This window comes from Populus euphratica, unplaced genomic scaffold, assembly GCF_000495115.2.
Source record: "Populus euphratica unplaced genomic scaffold, PopEup_1.0 scaffold31.1, whole genome shotgun sequence".
Lineage (NCBI taxonomy): Eukaryota > Viridiplantae > Streptophyta > Magnoliopsida > Malpighiales > Salicaceae > Populus > Populus euphratica.
The window spans coordinates 2,295,724-2,317,780 of NW_011499850.1; the positions used below are offsets into that span (position 1 = coordinate 2,295,724).

The following is a 22,057-nucleotide window of genomic DNA, read 5'->3' on the forward strand; positions in this document are numbered from 1 at the left end:
TTTCAATTTTTACTTTTTTTTAAACATGTTTGAAAAATAAGGAGTTAAAAATGGGTAAAGACAAATTGAAGTTTCATAATTTTTTTTTAAAGAAAATCCAAGTTCCATGAGATGTATATCCGATTAGTATGGGACTCTCACCCACGCCAATGATATCATTTATCATTTTTTAAGTTGTGTTTGGTAAAAAATTGAAGAAAACTATTAAATGAGTGAAATTCGTAGGTAAAGTGTTAAATATGTAAAAACAATATTAAAAAGTAAAGGGCTAAGTATGCTCGATAATGGTTGCTAAAATTGAAATAATAATATACTTGTGGTCTAAAATAAAAATGAAAAAAAAAAGAATAGTTACTATTGAACTTAAAAATGAAGGGAAAGCACTAAAACCAATTTAACTACCCATTTTTTAGGTATAAAAGATACTGTAACAGCAGTTTTTCAAAATATTTTTTCTTAGAAATGCATTGAAATAATAGTTTTTTTGTTATTTTTTAAGATTTATTTTTTATATTAACATATTAAAATATCAGAAAACATCCAAATAAATTATTTACAAATCTAAAAAAAATATAAATTAAATAAAAAAATATAAATTAACTAGAAAAATATTATAAATCACGAACAATAATTTTTGGATCTTAATTATTTCAATGCTTTTTTGACATTGCATAGTTAAAAAAATTTAATTTCTATTTAAAAAAAACAACATTTCAGCTAAATCTGGCATTTATATTTATATTTAAATAAAGCAATGTGTTAGAAAAAAAAAAACCTGTATCAATTATGTAGCATCCATTCTCATTGTGTTCGCAATGAGGGGCTAATATTATGTATATGGAACCCATAAATTATAATATAAAGATTTACGATATTGAGAGTTCTTATAAGAGATTTCAAATTCAAATTTGTGATTTTTTCTAATGTTTAAACTCTATTTTTAGTATACATTATAGCACTTCATCACATGTTTTTGAGACTGTAATCTCATTTATACAAGCAACTAAATAGTGTACCCGTGCTATGTTACATGTACAATTCCAAGTTAATTCCTAATAAAAAAAAAGATATTGGTATTATTTGTTAAAAAATATATTAATAATAAAAAGAGAATTTATACTAACAATTACATTCTCTCTATAAAATTTAAATTATTAAAAAAACCAATTTCTTTTCATATAATTAAAAAAATTCAAAGAACACTCCACTCACAAGATCAAATATCTTTCAATTTTGTATTTTAGTTCTTAGTTAATATTAATAATTTTTTTATTATTTATTAATTTATATAATTTTTAATTTATTCATTAAATGTACAGATTAATTTTTTAATTCTCAATTAATTTTTTTTATGATATCAAAAAATATTTTCACAATACCTGCACATTCTTTTTTAACGCTAAAAATTAAATTCAAGTCATATCCGCAACATAGAATAATTGGCTAATAACTTCATATATTTGATCCTATTCTAAAGATATAATTTTATATAAAATTTTTGTAAATGACAAAACATTTTCAAAATAATTTTAAGATGTAAGGAAAAAAAATCACTTTTATATTTTCTAGTTACACTATATCACATTTTTACTATATTTAAAAATTAACATTTAAGCACCCTTTTGTTATTTGAATTTAAAGCTGAAAGAAAACAAGTTATAAGTGAAAATAAAATAAAATTACATGCATTAATCGTCTCGTGTGGTTAGTTTTTGAAATAGATCGAAATGTACGAAGTAGTGTGATGAACATTCACATCTTACAACTTCAACAATTGAATTTGAATGCTAATTTGTTGATTGAGTTCCTTAGCTACAAGAAAGATGGATTTCCATTAGTTTAATTCTTGAATTATATGTTAAGTGAATTTAATTAAGCAATTTGAAGTGTCCCCGAACATGATTACGGTAAATGGAAAACCAGATTTCCTAACAAAAATCATTACGCTAGCTGGACTAATCAAGGATAGCAATTGGGATGATTTAAGCACCAACACTTTGGATGCTCTTAGAGCACACATCTTAAGAAAATTAAGACAGGAGCAAGATCTACTGCATGCTTGATTTGTTCATAAGAAACAAAGGAAATTAATACGAACTCTGGCTGTTGAGCTTTTGTCATGAAATTCAAATCTAAAATTTCAATTCCTTAGATTTGATCATGATTACTGAAAATATTGGAAATCTGGAATTATCAAGCGTACATCTAACCATTTGAATCATGACCCGGACCTTGACAGAGCTTCCGGATGCACCAGTCCCACTATGAACTTTGATGTTTCTTTCTTTCTAGCTCCATGGACAGTTGAGCACCATGCAAGTCCTAGAAGCACATAACGAAAATATTTCTTGCGGAGATTTTCTTACCTTCATCCACAATGGATATTATAATAGTTTTTTATTTTCTTTTCCACAATTCCTGATCCCTTAAATCTTTTTGATCACTGATTGGTTCAATTAATTTGATTTGTTATAACCGCTAGGTTCTATTTTTTTTTAGATTAACGTGGGTGTCCGGGCCAGCTTGCGCGCACCACGACTAATCCCCACGGCCCACTGAATATCCTGCAAACCCAGTAGGCATGTAAGGCACCGCGGGGATGACAGGCGTGCATGCTAGGGCTTGAACTCACGTGCAGTGGAAGGGACAAGCCCCTTCCACCGCTAGACCAAGCCCTAGTTTGTCGCTAGGTTCTATTTTTATTCTTACATTAGATGGATGATATATACCCTGCGGCGAAGCACAAACATATAAACAAGTCTGAAACAATATGGTCCCGAGGTTCAAGAACCCAAAATTCTACGAGTTTTTTTAGTAAACCTTGAAGGTAACGCTGCTTATAAAATCAGATTTACAAAATTTCTAATATATATATTAAAATAAATATAGTCACCTTGAAGGTAACTCTGCTTATAAAATTAAAGTTAATGGACGATGGTAAAACATTATTCAACATAAATAAAATACATGTAAATCACACAAAAAGTATTGTGCAAACACATAAATCACATTGTGAAATCTAAAAAAACACTTCAAACATGAAAATCTTTTTGGATTGAGCTTGTTTATTTGTCCTATAAAAATGTGTTTGTTATAGGCTTTCCAAAAGTAATGCAACTACAACATATACGTCTCCAACCATTTAAATCCTTCTGCATTAATTTTTGTTTCAGATCATCTTAATTGTGTTGTCTTCATTGGCCTAAGCCTTTTAACATTTTTATTTGCTTTGTGAAAGTTTTCCATCTACATTTTAATAGCTGTCCTATATGACATTGAGTAGGAGAGGAAATGTCCGGGGAGTATTTCACCCCTAAACTTAAATGAGACAACTTGGTGTGACTTGAAGGAGCAAATACATGTTGGATTGGAGTCTGAGCATGTTTCCGATCGATCAGAGTTGGATGTAGTGGAGAATGCCATGGATTTTCTGGGTTATCCAAGATAACTTCACTTCAATCTGCGGACGAAACCTGACAATCTTTAACACCTATCTCAGTGGAGAATACTTCTAGTGCAACCCCATGAAGACCAACAAAAATAAAAATTGACAATCTGCTACGGGGCAACTAGATGTTGGTTAGCCACTAACCTGTCATACCTATGATGATATGCTTTACATAAATGTCCAGGTTTACCATGTATTGGCCAATATATTAGAGGAGACGCTTTGCAGATGAGTAATTTTTGGCGCAGTTTGCACAACAAGACATCAAGCCCTTCAATCCTGGTTCTCTAGGGACCCGGCTTGCCGTCTCACGTCCCTGCAGAACTCTTACAAACTCATCTAAACTTGAGTTCCCATCGCGATTAGCATCGAATACTTAGAATATTATGTCAACCAAATCATTGGTGATGGAGATGCCGCATACCTAGTAAAACTTAAACCACATATCAGTATGAGAAGTAAGACAGTTAATGGGATGTCAACAAAGCTTGAAGAAATGTAACAATCAGCTAAATATTTACCTGCGATGAAGCTCTCTGGAAATCTTTTCCTATTTAGGAAACATAATAAAATCAGAGATGCTCTAATACCAATTGTTGGGAAATCCGACTGGTGATGCTTTGATATCTACTCATTGGAGACTAAGCACACTGACACAATATTTAACGTGGTTCAGCAAACCGCCTACATCCATGGAAGAAGCCATTGTATTATGTAGGGAGAGTATAAGATTTACAACATAGAGGAGAAGGAATCATCCCCTCTTTGGAAACTCTCAACCTCACTCTATTTCTCTCTTTTCAGTGCTGCAATGACAGCTACTACTGGCTGTCTTGGCAACCCACTCTCTCCTACATTTCTTACATCTTTGGCTCTTTTCCTTATCTCATTTTGCTCTCTTACATATGCCTCTATTTATAGGCATTCATAGAGGCTCTTCTTCAACAAAGATGGCTGCTAACTCCAGCTCTTCTTCAACAATGGTGGCTGCCAACCTTTGACATCTTGGATGGGTGCACATGGTTGGTGTAACTCCAGCTGCAGCTGCTACAATAGTCAACGGTTGTTGCATATTAATGGCAATCAATCCAACAATCACCCCCTTTGCCATTCATGTGGGGCAATTGTCCTCTTGTTTTTTCAACATAAGCTTGCATCTTGCAGCTCTTCCAAGCTTACCATTCTGAGAGCATCTTTGGCCAAGTTTATAGGCACTCGTCAAACCTTTCAATCATTAGAGTAACTAAAACACATTTTTTCTCACACAAAAGGATCACTACAACCAGATGGTCTACCACATCACATCTGAATAGTATTAACGCTTGTCTTTGAAACAACATTCCCCTTCGAGCGTATCAACCATGCTCGGTCCGGAATGATTCATCAAGCCTCACATCAAGGCTTATAACACCCCCTCAAACGAATATTTCAAGTGCGACAGTCATTATCTGAGTATCTCAATATGATCACAAGCTCACCACTCTTCCAAGAGTCTACTCATTTAGGAGTTACATCTGCCCTCTATTTCACCCTAAGAACCACGTTTTACTTCTCCATGAGTCTCCCACTCTTAGTCTCAAGAGTCTAAATAGCTTTCCACTTTTAACCATGGGGGTAGCCCATTAAAGGTTGATCCATATATGTCTTGATACTCTGAGTATTACAATACCTTCACCGAGCTCACCACTTTGACAAGAGTCAACTTGTTCCCAAAACCTGCGCATGTCTTCTGCTCCTTCATAGCAGCCGCGTCTTAATGCTCCACAAGTCACCCACTTATTGTCCAAGGCAAATGTCTTCTAGCTCATTGATCTTTAGCATGGGGGCAATATCCATGAAAATCAATTTTGTATTTGTCTCTATACTCATCATAGCCACTTCATTGACTATCCATACATGCATATGTCCACTCATACCTAGCCATCACATTGGCTCTGTGGCATTCTGAAATTGGGATCCTATCATGACCCTCACACCTTCTTTTGAGGTGTCTCCTCCTGTCATCATGAGACGATTTGAACTTGGACTCATATCACGGTCATCACACCTTCTCCTGAGGTGTCTCTGCATGTCGTCATGAGATGGTTTAAACTTGGACTCATATCATGGTCCTCACACCTTCTCCTGAGGTGTCTCCGCCTATCGTCATGAGACGGTTTGAAATTAAACTCATATCATGGTCCTCACACCTTCTCCTGAGGTGTCTCCGCCTATCGTCATGAGACGGTTTGAAATTAAACTCATATCATGGTCCTCACACCTTCTCCTGAGGTGTCTCCGCCTATCGTCATGAGACGGTTTGAAATTAAACTCATATCATGGTCCTCACACCTTCTCCTGAGGTGCCTCCACTCATCGTCATACGATGGTTTATACTTGGGTTCCTTTCATGGCCCCCACACCTTCTGTCTGAGGTGTCTCCATCCGTCATAAAGCAGTCACATCCTCCTTCATCGGGAATGTCTCTAGTGACTCTAAGATTCTCTATCACCATATAGACTTGGGAGAGATCATTGCCACTGATCACATATAAAGAGTGAGTTGCGGTATGACACGATCAAAGAGTTGATGTCTTATCCCAAGTGCAGGAGTGTCAAAGTAAAATAACCCGGCAAGACCGGGGTCGAACCACAGGGAGGTGAATTATATAAATTACAAATAAAGAAAAAGATTTAAAGAGAAAAAAAACAGAAAGGAGTTGAAGAAAGTTTTGGGATGTGATATTGATGTAAGGATTAAACAATAACAAAACATATGTCAAGGTTATAGGATTCACTAATGGTATTTCAAATAAATATAATATAAACTCTTTTTATTACTCAACTAGAAACCACACACAAAGGAGGTTCTAATCGGATGATTTCTCGTTATTAGCTCATTATAAATTACTAACATGATCATATTAATTATCTTATATAAGTAATACCATACTTATAAATATCATCAAGCATTCATGTTGCTAGTTTATGTTAACAACAAATCAAGTTTCTATCATAATAACGATTTCGGCCGAAAACTATGAAAGATCAAGCATTTGATGTACCAAATATTATACAACACAAATCTAAATTAAACATTTAATAAGCAAGGTATTAAGAATTAGTAAGATAAAAAGATAAAACATGTTAATAACAATCTTTCTTGGATATAAACATTTAAAGCTCATGTTGAGTTTATATTATACCTATTCTAACACCATTAGAGAAACCTTTTCACCTTGACATAATTAACTTAGCTAAACATTAAGAAGGAGAAAAACACAAATAAACAATATAAGAACATAAACATAATATAAGCTAACTAAGTATAGGAAAGGAAATGAAAGAGCATAAACAAGAGATTACTATAGCATAAAAGAAAACTTGAACATTACAAAGATGTAGAGAGAAAGCAAGAAGATAACTTTGATCTGAAAATTAATATGACTAAATACATGGACAATGCCTCCTTTTATAGGCTAAGTTTCAGAACTATTGATTGATTGAAGAATTGGTGGGCATCCATTGATTTGGTGGCTGGTTTTTGACATTAATGGCTGCTGGTTTTTTGATATTGTGGGCTGATTTTTGATATTGTTGGCTGGCCAAAACGTCATTGCTCACATCAGAATTATAGCCAACTGAATTGTGGAATCTGTGGGCAATTGTCTCAGCTTTCCATCAAAAAAAACCAGAGCTCATTTGGACTTCTAGAACTCAAGATATGAGCCAAAAACCGAATAGTGCTTGAGCTGCAGGACAGCTTCCGACGTCTTCGTTGTTGCTAAGATTTGGGCTTGAAAACGGCAGAACTGAGTCTTTGACTTCATATGAAAGTTGTAGGTCTATGTCTTACCTTTCCATCGATATAAAATGGACCTAAATCTGATATCTACAGCTCCAGATATGATCAAATTACTGAACGGTGTTCGAGTTTGGAATGCACCAGCAACACTTTGCTAAGTTTGGCCTTCTTTTTTTTCCTTTCAATTTCAATCCTTAAACTCATCAATCAATCCTTTTATTTATGTGATAGACCTGCATTTAGGATGAACATTTACCATGAATTAAAGGTATATTATATTTTTAGACTTGCTAATATAAAACATGCTTTTGTTAGGGAATTTAATGATACTTTAGGTATAATATGATGACATAAATCCTTAATGAGAATGCACTTTTAAGTACTAATCACGGTACACTCCTTGTAATCGTTCATCTTGATTTCTATGTTTGGAGCTTCTACACCTTTCTGCTCGACAGCTTCACCTACACCAACTCCCTTTGGTGTCTTCGCCTTTCATCATAGGCAGTCGCCTTTTATGTCAGGTATTTGCACCCCCTCAATTAGGTGCATCTGCAACAGCTCATCTTTCCATCCTTGGATGCATTGGAAAGGTCCTTATTTGTTGCCTTTATCAAGAGTACAAGAGACTTCCTGTTGTACAACTTTTTCACACAGTCTCTGCTCTAAGTTTCATTTGAGAAATCTTCTTCTCCTTGCACTTATTGTCTCATTATAGTACCTCGTTGGATCCTCTGGATACTCCTACACAATCTTCATGTGTCCTCGTGCATTTTCTATTCTCTAGATTTCTCCCAATTCCTTGCTTATGTTTGACAGCAACTCATCCTGTCACAACACCTATCCAAGTCAAAATAGGATGTCAATCTTTGTCCCTTTGCTGTATTTCTCTTCCATTATTAGGGTCTTCATCATTTCACCCCTCGAGAAATTACGGTCACTGAATCTAACTCCCTTTGAGAAATCACCACTCCATCAGATCCTTAATCATACAGAACCCAACTGTTCCTTTGTGTCATCATCCTGCTAGTCTTCAACAGTTTCATAACAAACTGTCACATATACAAAAATAGTATCGTATGGATAATCCTTCCACTAAGCAAGTTCCTAGGAAAAATTGGAGGGGTCACAACAGTCTCGTTTAAAATCCAATCTCCTAGCCAGAACTTCTTAGGCCATATCTATCCATCATACTGTCTTTTCGTATATACAACCATTTTCTAGCTTTGTCGCGACTTTCCTTTACAAGTGATCTGGGGTATCCTGGTTTTATACCTGATTTCTTAACATCTGGTGAGACTACTAGTGCTTAGATTTATCAAGATTCAGTGCTCATATTCATCAAGATTGGTCTTCATCAAATTTCACTCTCCACCTCAAATTGTCCATATAATTCGGTGTCCAGAGTGTCCCAATTTTTCCTTCCCTCAAGGCAATTAAAATTTTTTTCCCACATAACAGTTCAACACATGTAATTGAACAAACATGTGTGATTTTACCTTCTTCATCTCCATCGACCACCATAATGACCATCAGATGCCTCTTGATCGGGCAATCTCTCTTTAATAATTCACCACCGTTATTTCTGATCTCAATCTCAATGATTGAACCATACCATTGCATCTGGAATAATCAAATTAGCTGGAAACAAGTTTGAAATCATCCAAATCGCACTTCAGACGGCTAAGATTTGATCAAAACAATTCTAGCCTGATAAACAGCCCAGATTCAGTCTCAGAACCGGTTGCACATAGACTCCTCCACACAGAATCCTGTCCCTCGACTCGACTCCAACTCAGCTCGGCTCGACTCACTCCCGGCTCACGTCTGGTGATGTGGCAGTGGGTCCCATAATGTTGACGTGGCTGCTAATTAGTGCTTACATGTCACGCCACTTGTTCATGCTGACAAAACTGTGACATTATAATGATGTCATCATCATCCGGATCTCGCGTGTGAGTCGGATCTTCTGGTATTCGGGTCGGGTCACCTCATCCGGGCGTAGAAGTCGCGTGTGACATGTGGCTCGCGTCTACGTGAGTGTCCAGTCACCCCGTCGACGCGTGACGGCACGTGCGGCAGTTTTTGACGTCGGATTTCAACGCGATTTTCACTAGTGGCTTCGTCTTTAAACCATGTGCTCTGATACCAATTGTTGGGAAATCCGACCGGTGATGCTCTGATATTTGCTCATTGAAGGCTAAGCACACTGACATAATATTTAACGTGGTTCAGCAAACCGCCTACATCCACGGGAGAAGCCATTGTATTATATAGGAAGAGTATAAGATTTACAACAATAGAGGAGGAGGAATCATCCCCTCTTTAAAAACTCTCAACCTCACTCTATTTCTCTCTTTTCAGTGCTGCAATGACAGCTACTACTGGTTGTCTTGGCAACCCACTCTCTCCTACATTTCTCATATCTTTGGCTCTTTTTCTTCTCTCATTTTACTCTCTCACATATACCTCTATTTATAGGTATTCATGGAGGCTTTTCTTAAATAAAGGTGGCTGCCAACTCCAGCTCTTTTTCAACAATGGAGGCTACCAACCTTTGACATCTTGGATGGGTGCACATGGTTGGTGCAATAGTCAATGGTTGTTGCACATTAATGGCAACCAAACCAACAGAAGTAGATCACTGATGAGCTGAAGTTATGGTGATTTCCTTATACAACCTCTCAAAATGGACGTCCATCAACAACATGAATTTTGTCACATAACAGAGTGAAATGAGACCAAGCGAGTGGCTTTGTTAGTAAATCCATAAGCTGGTCATCCATGTGAACATGAGCAATACATAGTTTTCCATAATGAACAAAGTTGCAGACAAATTGAATGTCAATAACGATATGCTTCATTCTAGAATAGAGAACAAGATTGAGACTAAGTTGAGTGGCACTGACATTATCACAAAGAAGAAGAGGGGGTTCACATAGCGTGAGTCCAAGTTCATCAAGAAGAGATTTTATCCATGCAATATTAGAAGTGGTAGTAGCAAGTGCTCTATACTCATCTTCTATAGAGAAATGAGCCACAACCTTTTGTTTTTTAGTGCGCTAGCTAATAGGATTATCACCTAGAAAAATGATATAAGCCATGATGGACTTGCGATCATCAAGATCACCACCCCAGTCAGCATTAAAGAACCCTCGAAGCATAGGGTTGGACTAGCGGCGTAGCAAGATACCAAAATGAATTGTCTGTTAAACATAGCGCAATAGCCGTTTAACATGTTGCCAATGCATTACCATTGGTTTGTGCATGAACTGAGCAAGTTGACTGCAAAACCCAGGTCTGGACGAGTGAGTAAGAGTTATTGAAGAGATCCAATGATGCATCTGTACTCAATGGCATCACAACTAGCTGAACCATTGCCAAGCATAAGCTTAATAGACACAGATATAGGTGTGTGAACTGTCTTAGCACCAGCCATATTCAACCTGGTAAGGAGATCATGAATATAACAGTTCTGCAAAAGAAACAAACCTTGCTGAATTGGAATAACCTTCACCCCAAGAAAATAATGCAAGTCACTAAGCTCTTTCAGGGAAAATGTTTCACCTAAAGAGGTGACAACATGCTGCAGAAAAGGATTGTTATTGCTTATGAGAATTAAGTCATCAACGTAGCCAGCACATAGAGCAGGATACCTTCTCAAGAAAAAATGAACAAAGAGCTGTCTGACTGTGAATTAAAGAACCTCAATGCAAGAAGGCTGGAGCATAATGCAGTATACCAGGCTCTAAGCGCCTCATTGAGACTATAAATGGACTTCTAAAGAAAACAAACATGATGAGGATGGGACTGATCAATAAAGCCAGTAGGTTGATGCATGCACACTTGCTTAGTTAACACATGAAGAATCGCGTTATTAACATCCAGTTGCTTCAGAGGCTAGATATGTGATAAAGCAATGGAGAGGATGAGGTGAATAGTGGTCGGTTTAATAACTAGGATGAAGGTCTTAGTATAATCGACACCCGGCCGTTTATTAAATCCCTTAGCCACAAGACATGCCTTAAACCAATCCATTGTATCATCTAGATAACGTTTAATCCTAAAAACCCATGTATAGCCAATTAAATTGGTAGCAGAAGGGCAAAGGACTAGATGTCAAGTGTCATGAGAGACTACGACATTAAATTCTTTTACCATGGCTTTACACCACCTGGGATCTTTGAGAGCCTAAGAGACACAAGTGGGTTCCAATGGCGATGCAAGAGAATGCTTGGTAGTGAATCTTAGAACAAAAGATGTTATTTTGATCCCGAGTGACTATAGGATGAGTGCGGCTAAGTAGTGCAGGGGCTACAGGGAAATGAGATACAGAGGAGGATGAATTATTAGGAGGAGAATGGGAAGCCATACCTGGTGTAGGGGAAATAGTCATGGTTGCTGAAGCATCAGGCACGAGAGATATAGTGATAGGATTATCTAATGGAACCATGCAAACTAGAGAAACAGGAGAAGGAAGAGAAGGTGCTAGACATTGTGTGGCAAAAGATTGGGCGACATAAGGTGGTGCCATTTTGAAAGGAAAAATACTTTCATCAAAAGTGACACGATGAAATAGATAAATCTTACATGTGTGAAGATTCAGACATTAAAACGCATATTGGGTGCGGAGTACCTGAGAAAGACACAAGGGTGGGATTTAGACTAAAATTTATTTGCACGATAAAGAACAAGCCATGAATAACATTGACAACCAAAGGTGCGTAACTTATTATAGTTAAGAACCCGACCAAATAACACTTCAAAAGGACTTTGACGTGGGTGTTAGATGACACGATCAAAGAGTTGATGTCTTATCCCAAGTGCAGGAGTGTCAAAGTAAAATAACCCGGCAAGACCGGGGTCGAACCACAGGGAGATGAATTATATAAATTACAAATAAAGAAAAAGATTTAAAGAGAATAATAACAGAAAAGGAGTTGAAGAAAGTTTTGGGATGTGATATTGATGTAAGGATTAAACAACAACAAAACATATGTCAAGGTTATAGGATTCACTAATGATATTTCAAATAAATATAATATAAACTCTTTTTATTACTCAACTAGAAACCACACACAAAGGAGATTCTAATCGGATGATTTCTCGTTATTAGCTCATTATAAATTACTAACATGATCATATTAATTATCTTATATAAGTAATACCATACTTATAAATATCATCAAGCATTCATGTTGCTAGTTTATGTTAACAACAAATCAAGTTTCTATCATAATAACAATTTCGGCCGAAAACTATGAAAGATCAAGCATTTGATGTACCAAATATTATACAACACAAATCTAAATTAAACATTTAATAAGCAAGGTATTAAGAATTAGTAAGATAAAAAGATAAAACATGTTAATAACAATCTTTCTTGGATATAAACATTTAAAGCTCATGTTGAGTTTATATTATACATATTCTAACACCATTAGAGAAACCTTTTCACCTTGACATAATTAACTTAGCTAAACATTAAGAAGGAGAAAAACACAAATAAACAATATAAGAACATAAACATAATATAAGCTAACTAAGTATAGGAAAGGAAATGAAAGAGCATAAACAAGAGATTACTATAGCATAAAAGAAAACTTGAACATTACAAAGATGTAGAGAGAAAGCAAGAAGATAACTTTGATCTGAAAATTAATATGACTAAATACATGGACAATGCCTCCTTTTATAGGCTAAGTTTCAGAACTATTGATTGATTGAAGAATTGGTGGGCATCCATTGATTTGGTGGCTGGTTTTTGACATTAATGGCTGCTGGTTTTTTGATATTGTGGGCTGATTATTGATATTGTTGGCTGGCCAAAACGTCATTGCTCACATCAGAATTATAGCCAACTGAATTGTGGAAGCTGTGGGCAATTGTCTCAGCTTTCCATAAAAAAAAACCAGAGCTCATTTGGACTTCTAGAACTCAAGATATGAGCCAAAAACCGAATAGTGCTTGAGCTGCAGGACAGCTTCCGACGTCTTCGTTGTTGCTAAGATTTGGGCTTGAAAACGGCAGAACTGAGTCTTTGACTTCATATGAAAGTTGTAGGTCTATGTCTTACCTTTCCATCTATATAAAATGGACCTAAATCTGATATCTACAGCTCCAGATATGATCAAATTACTGAACGGTGTTCGAGTTTGGAATGCACCAGCAACACTTTGCTAAGTTTGGCCTTCTTTTTATCCTTTTAATTTCAATCCTTAAACTCATCAATTAATCCTTTTATTTATGTGATAGACCTGCATTTAGGATGAACATTTATTATGAATTAAAGGTATATTATATTTTTAGACTTGCTAATATAAAACATGCTTTTGTTAGGGAATTTAATGATACTTTAGGTGCAATATGATGACATAAATCCTTAATGAGAATGCACTTTTAAGTACTAATCATTAGATAATTGGAAGATGGTTAATAAGATAAATTATTATGGCCAAGGCATAAGTCCAATAAGTGGAAGGAACCAAAGCATGATGTAAAAAGGTCATATCAGTGTCAACAATATGTTAATTGCGGTGTTTAATGGTGCAATTGCGGTGTTTAATGGTGCCATTTTGCTGGAGAGTATGCGGTGTAGTGGTAAAATGACTAATACCATAAACAACAAGGATAGGTCTATGTTTGATAAATTCATTATCGTTGTCAGAATAAAAGTTCTAAATTTTTCTAGAGAACTGATTTTCAACCATATTGGTAAATTGGACAAATATAAAAGATATATTTGACTTGTTATGTATAGGATAGAACCATCAATACTAAAATGATATAAAAAAAGGTACATAATAGCGGTAGCCATCAACAGAGGGAACCAACAATGGACCCCAAACATCAACATATAAATATTCAAGAGGATCATAACTTGTAAGGGAAGTGACACTAAAGGATAATTTATGTAACTTATTGCACTGACACGAAACACACGACAATAAAATTTAAGAGGGGGACACAGGTAAGTTATAACTACTAATAAAAAAGGATAAAATTTTAGAACTAAGTTGTCCCAGCCTATGATGTCAACGATCAAGAGAGGCACAAGTGACAGCCAAGGTGATGGCATGAGCTTGCAATGAGGGAGGATATAGTTCTACAGGATAAACACCATCTTCACACCTGCATGAGCACCGCTCTCGTTATTATCACACCCGGATATCGTGACGACTAATTAAAAATTCATCTCTAGATTGGAAACAAGAATTAATATTCGGCATCTTGTTCTTTTAGGGGAAAATATCTTATTTAAGAAGTCGCCACCTAGTATTATGAATACTAGAAACCTTAACTAGTCAATAGAGATTCTATGATCTAGGACTGGTTACGCAAAAGAAAAGATGTTATCATCACTTAAATGTCCTACCTAAGATAGGCTACATTGCTGATTTTATCTAAAATTGCTAAAGGTTTGTTCGTGTATGCTATGATGGTTTGCATTGTTGTTGCTTGTAATATTCTTGACTCTAGTGTTAGTGAATATTCAACCACGAATTACTTCTAACTCTGGTGTTAGTAAATATTATGTAGCTGAAAAATAAAATAAATTTAATTCAGTATTTTTATTCTTGACTCTGATGTTAGTGAATAAATCAATAAAATAAATTTATTTTTATTGCATGCACATATTTTTTATTTCTTTATTTTTTTATATATTTTATTTTTCTTTATCTTTTTTTTTTATTTTTTTTTTATTTTTAGGGTTGCATCCAGCTCACCCCATGGGGGCTGGACTGGATGGCAGGCGTGCGTTACGCATGCCTACCCAATGAATTATAATTCACTTGCTTCACTAGCAAGTGAATTATACTATGTAGCAGTGAATTAAAATGCACAGGAAGCGGGGCTTACCTCAATGCAGGAACGGAGATGATAACTGATGCGTGGTGGCTGGCTGTTCTCCTCTCCTCTGCTTTACTATGCCTCTGATTCTCGTTTTCCTTTACTTTTTGCTGTTTTTTTCGTGTTCCTCTGTCTTTAATTCCTTCCCTTTACTGGCTTCCTCTGTCCATGCCCGTCTCTCTCTAGCTCTCGCCTGTTCTGTCCGTTCGGTCCTCTTCCTTCTCTGTCCGTCTGGTTTTGTTCTTCCCCCTCTGTTCTCCCTATTCTGTTGCTCTGTCCAGTCATCTCCGTTGAGGACGAAGACGATGGTGGTAAAAGCATGAGGTGCTGCAGGTTGAATGGACCAAAATTTTCCCCTGGTTCTGTTTCTCCTCCCCTTTCATTTCTGTTCTGCCTCCTGTTGTAGAGACGAGGCGTTGATGAAGAACTCTCGCTGCTGAATGGAGTGGTCATGCTGTGGAGAACGAGTGAAACAGAAAGAAACTACGCTGGTGGACTGCTGGCGGAACTTTCAGCCTGAGAAAGAAGTAGTTCGTGGACTGGACGAGATGTTGTTGTTGACGTGAGGAAGAGCTGACGGTTTGGTCAGTTGTGCACTGTAAGGGGATATTCCCTTTCGACTTTCATGGCCGGGAATGTCATCATTGCTCAGGGCAGGAGACTTTGGCGTTAATGCTGGTGGATGATTGTCAGTTGCATGGTCTGTGGGGGGGATCCGAAGAGAAGACGAGGGTCTTCTGCAACACTGGGCGAAGGCTAATATGGTGGCTTTTGGAAGTTGAAGGGTGGTGGCGGCGGCAGAGAGTGGAATGAAAAACCACGGAGGGCTTGCTCTGTCTGTTCTTGGTGACTGCGGAAGTAGAGGAGGAAAGAAACATGGGGGACAGCGACGCCAAGTCTAGAATTCGGCCTCTCCCTCTCTCTTTTTCACCTCCTCTTTTTACATACAGTGACATTTGTATTTATAGTATAAAAGTTTCATAGCATGTGAAAATCTAGTTTGAATTTAATTAAAAATTAAATTTTAAAGCGGATAATTATCATTATGTTGAAGAAAAAAATTATCTTGAAGATAAAGATAAAATGATAAAAGCACATTATATTCTCTAGTTTTCACGCAAGTTGACAAATCACATTTTTTATCAAAATAAATATTTGATATTTTAATTTTACATTTTAAACCTTGTAAAATTAAATTAAAAGCCAATAGATCAAAATCATGTTACAATGGTCGTCACACATCACTCATGCAACATTGGATAGTAATTTTTGTTTATTTGCTTTGATTGGTTCTTGGAAGTCACCATCTAATATTGTGGTAACTAGGAACTTATGATTTGCGAGAGTATGGGTAAGGAACTGGTTATGTAAGAAAAGACACATCGCCCTCAGTGCACCTTACCTAGGGTAAGCTGCATTGTTATTTAACTGTTTTTCTAGGTCAGGTTTCTATTTATTGGTCTTTTCTAAGACTTAAGATAGATCTCTCTTCATAAGAGAGTCTCTACTTTATCGGGTTAAATCCTAACCGTTTTAAAGTCTAAATTTTAACATTACATTTATTTACACCTTTTATCTTTAATACATGAGGGTATACTCTATCATGTAATTTTACTCCCACAAATATTAAAGTCTACATATAGATCCTAAAAAAAAAATTGGAAATTTTTTTTTCATATTTTTACCAAAACCTAATGGATGATCATAAATTAGTTATGACATCCATATTTTTTTGGGTTTTCATAACATGAGAAATATACAAAAAAACATTAATTGAAAACATGCTTGGAAAATTTTTAAGATTTGGTTGAAGATTTGGTCGTATGCAAGAAAACATTTATTTTTTTGAAATATGTTTTATAAAATCGAGTATTTTAATACTGGTTTGTATTTTACAATGTAAATATATAACTCAATATTATGCAAAATTGATAAAAAAATATTTGAGAAAAATCATAAATTTTTTAAAAGGATTTTAAAAAAAAATTGGAATTTTTTCATTGTTTTAAATTTTTTAATATTATAATATATTATTAAAAATAATAAAAATAAAAATTTACATGGGCTCTGCCGGCTCAACTAACTGGTTGGGATGCACAGATGAGGTTGGGCTGAACTTGGCTCAAAATGGTTTTACTAATCTCAGCCCAATACATTTATGTTTATTTATTTTTTGGAGTTGGGCCGAACTAGACCCCCTAAATTCAGGTTGGTCATATGCGACTCGGTCCAAAGTCCACTATATGAGCAGTGTACATGAATTATAATTCACGCCCACTGTTCATGTGAACCGTAGGACGTGAATTATAATTCACGCCAACTGTTCACAGCAGGCATTAACGAAGAAGAAAAAGGGAAAGGAAGGGAAGAGGGAAGATACCTAGCGTTGGGGTTTGGGAGTTTTGGGGTTGATGGAGAAGTTTTTGGGAGAAATGGGTCAATATTGGTTCAGGCTTTAGTGGATTCTGAAGGGAGGTTTTTGGATATTTCTGCAGGGTGGCCTAGTAGTATGGAGCCAGTAGCGATTCTTAGACAAACTAGACTTTATTTGGGTGTTGAGGATTCAAGGGAGTCGGAGTTGTTAAAAGGGCCAACTTATATGCTAAGCGATGGCTGTTCAATCCCTCAGTATGTAATGGGAGATTCTTGTTTCCCATTATTGCCTTGGTTGTTAACTCCTTACAGTGAGCAGGATAGTTTTGGTTCAGCGGAGAGAGAGTTCAATGTGGCACATAGTAGAGCAATGAAGTTGGTTAGTACTGCGTTTGGGAGAGTTAAGGCGAGGTGGCAACTTTTGGCAAGGAGGTGGAAAGAGGATAGTTTGGAGTTTTTGCCTTTTGTGATTGTTATGGGGTGTGTATTGCATAATTTCTTGATCAAGTGGGGTGAGCCATTGCCGGAGGAAAGTGTGGGTGGGTGCTTAAAAGAGGAGGAATTGCTGGTTTTTGAGGGAGAGGGAGATGAGACTGGGCAGACGATTAGGGATGCACTTGCACAGCACTTGAGTCTGGCCAGTATGAGGAAATGAATGGTATAAATTGTTATGTTCTGTCCTTGCAGTCTTTTTCTCATTTCTGGATGAATAATTGTTGCTGTAGTCCACCGTGCTTTTCTGTAAATAAATAACTGTTCTTTTTAGCAGTGGAGTGGCTATTGATGACTGTGATGTCATTTATGGCCTGCTTTAGCTCATTATATACATCTATGCACATGAGTCTGCATTGCGTGTGCTCTTCTGTTTCTATGCGCGTGTTAGAGATCAAGGGGGTCGGGGATGGGGGGGATTAATACTGACATTTATTTAACTACTATAATCATTTTGTGGATGAAGCTGAAAATATCTAATTGCTTGTTCCTTTGGGTGCATGAACTCTCTTAGTCTTACAAATGACTAAAGATTTGGATGGTGAAACACTTAAATTTGATTAATTAATTTCTTTCATTCCACATCAATACCCACATCAATATGCTGAAAGGATCATACTCCGTATGATTAATGGGCACCTATGAATCCCACATCAGTTCCAAGATTGAGCCGTGTCTGATAATCCATGGATTTGCTTGCTGTGTAGATTTTGGCACATTAGAATGATGCTATCGTATTTAACTTTCATGATTGTAATAGCTTTGTTGTCAAATGATTATTATTAATGTGGCATTTCTTTTTTTGATTACAAAGAGATAAAAATATAATGCACTTGCCATTTGCATCATTCAGATGCTGTGGAAGATGCTATATACAGACTCACAAATAATGCCTGCATGAACATAAATGTGAATATTTTGCATTTCCTGTGTTTATCTGTATTATAAACAAGTATGGACATGGTAGTCTGGGTTGCGTATGTTTTCTGGGTTGCTTACGTTGAATGGACACACATATTATCAATGTTGACTTTTATGCTAAAAATACTCGCAATCGCTTGAATGATGAATGCAAATATTCATTTGCTTATTCACTTGGTAAACCATCTGCACCATACTGCTTGCACGAGCTTTCTTACAATAGAAATTTATTTTGGAATTTAACAGTGTACATTATCATTCAAGTATTGGTTCACCAGCAATTTTTCATGAAGTGCTTGATTACAAGTGAGGATGGACTTTGGATATTCTATCTAGATCTGTAGCTTCAGTTCTTTGTAGAGAATGATGAAGAAAGTTACTACTGGAACTTGATTAGTGGTTCTGTCCCAAGTTCTAAATGCATCTTTTGAGCTCCAAAAAACAAAAAATGCCTCCTCCTGAAAGAACATGTTGACTAGCTTTTGAACTTCGAAAGTATGAAAAACCCGTGTTCCATATAAATCGATTGAATTTGGTTGCAATTCAATCCTAGAGGCAGATGCGAAGAACGTGATAGAGCATAATGAATATTAAACAACATATTGAACAGAAGAGGAAGGCAAATTGCAGAACACCTTTTTACACTGCTTTTGCCAAAGGAAAAATAGGAAAAGAAGGAAAGGGGGAAAGGAGTACAATACCAGAGATATTTTACAAGGCCATGCAGGCTTAACAACAAACATAGACTCCACGGTTACATCCAGACGCAAGCCCGTGAAAATCGTGGAAATTATTGATGGCATGATTTTCTACAAGCAAACCGAAGCCTCTGTACTGTACTATATTCATGGCAAGAATAAGCATACTAATCCCATCTCTGTCCTATATGACATTGAGTAGGAGAGGAAATGTCTGGGGAGTATTTCACCTCTAAACTTAAATGAGACAACTTGGTGTGACTTGAAGGAGCAAATACATGGTGGATTGGAGTCTGAGCATGTTTCCATATGCCTTGGTTTTTCTGGGCTATCCATGATGCCTTCACTTCAATCTGCAGACGAAACCTGACAATCTTTAATACCTATCTCAGTCGTGAATACTTCTAGTGCAACCCCATGAAGAAAAAAGGACAAAAAATGGCAATCTGCTACCGGGCAGCTAGATGTTGGTTAGTCACTAACCTGTCATACCTATGGTGATATGATTTGCATAAATGTTCAGGTTTACCATGTATTGGCCAATATATTAGAGGAGACGCTTTGCAGATGAGTAATTTTTGGCGCAGTTTGCACAACAAGACATCAATCCCTTCAATCCTGCTTCTCTAGCGATCCGGCTTGCCGTCTCACGTCCCTGCAGAACTCTTACAAACTGATCCGAACTTAAGTTCCCATCGCGATTAGCATTGAAGACATGGAATGTTATGTCAACCAAATCATTGGTGATGGAGATGCCGCATGCCTAGTAAAGCTTAAACCACATCAGTATGAGAAGTAAGAAAGTTAATGGGATGTCAACAAAGCTTGAAGAAATGTAACAATCAGCTAAATATTTGCCTGCGATGAAGCTCTCTGAAAATCTTTTTTCGTTAGCACCCCATTTACTTTTCCATAGCTAAAAATGGCGAGGGATAAATACTGCAACTGTCCACGTAGCTCTGCGAAGTTTTTGAACTCCTCGAAGGTAATTCTTATGTATCTTATCTGTGGTTCATTGCTTACTTCATCTACCCGATCGAGTAGCTTGCTAATGTGTCTAATGTCAGCTGATCAATCAAGGACAAGGCAAAATCTTTAGCTGATATAGTACCACATGATCTGTAATCATAATGGGCGAATTCCAGGCGTAAAATCTGTAAAATTCAACAGATTCAGTTCTTGTGAATTGTATACGAGTACAATGAGACAATGATCATGAACAGAATCAAGAATTGATGATTCATAAGAGCACAATTAGACTGGAAAAGGAAACTTCTCCTCTATCGAATCAAATATTATGACATTCCAGACATTTCCCAACAAAAATCCTGTTCATTTAAAACCCTTCATGGGAGATTACATCAGAAACTGTAATAAAAAGTAGGAAATATAAACACAGATTACAACAGAAACTGCAATAAGAAGTTAGAAATATAAACACATACTTCATCATGCAAGTCCCTCAAAAATTGGACAAATCTTTCATGTTGGAGACAGGTCCTGCCATCTTTGCCAAAGAAGTATTCTAAGAGGCCACCATTCTCCACAGGCTCCGCTACTTTCAACCCAAATCTCCTTCCATCTCTGAGGCCTGCCCCTTGCCTGTTTTGAGCTCTCATTAAACCCATCACTTTCTTAAATTCTTCTCTGTCAATTTGTCTGTTATAAACACGCGAACATTTAAATAAGCACAAATAGAAATATGAGAATCAAGAAGCAAATTGTACTATAAGTATCAATGAACTTCAAAATTGTTTTGATATTCTGCAGAAGCTGAACTATGAAAAATGTGGACTCTGTGTCCAGAAGAAAGCAAGTAAATGAAAAATTTTCTTCAAGATAAAGGCAATTCATATTTCTACTGAACTAAATGTCTTTACTGAACTAAATGTCTTTACTGCGAGTAGCTTCCTGGTCTGGTCACCTGCAACTTCACATAGATCTTGAAACTACAAGCAACTCACCCATTATTGTCGACATCAAACATCTTAAATGCAACAGAAAAACTTGATTCAGGAATGCTGAACAGGGTGACAAAGAAGATGTACCTAAACGTTGAACATGGAAAGGACTAAGTAAGAACACAAGTTTCTGTAACAGAACATGTGATGCAACATGAATGATGTTGAAGAAATTCATAAGGCCAGCAAATTCAACAGAGACAATAGATTATTACTCTGAAAAAGAAATAAGTCCATTACTGTTAGTGTCAAAAAGCATGAAAAATCTTGAAGGTGCACAATGCAATTCCCCAGGGACTGTTTCCCCTCTCAGAAATCCCTCTCTAACGCGATTTGACTCTGATGGAGGAAATACAGGAACAACTGCTATCATCAAGTCTGCTGGCGTCATAAGAACTTCACCATCAGGCGTTTTAAAAGATGCGAAGTACTCGAAAACCTGAAAGGAAAATAAATGAAACATTACACAAAAAAGCATAGCATATAACTAGTACTCATAGGTGTAATAATGGCTTCCACACCCAGGAAGA

General features: G+C 36.4%; 1 protein-coding gene and 1 pseudogene across 4 annotated transcripts in view; both read right to left on the reverse strand.

The window, feature by feature from the left end:
- Positions 1-22,057, reverse strand: part of LOC105121098 (LRR receptor-like serine/threonine-protein kinase GSO2) — a 51,631-nt gene that overhangs the window by 19,230 nt on the left and 10,344 nt on the right. The gene's annotated exons all lie outside the window — the stretch shown is intronic.
- On the reverse strand, positions 19,429-22,047 carry LOC105121097 (calcium uptake protein 1 homolog, mitochondrial-like; annotated as a pseudogene).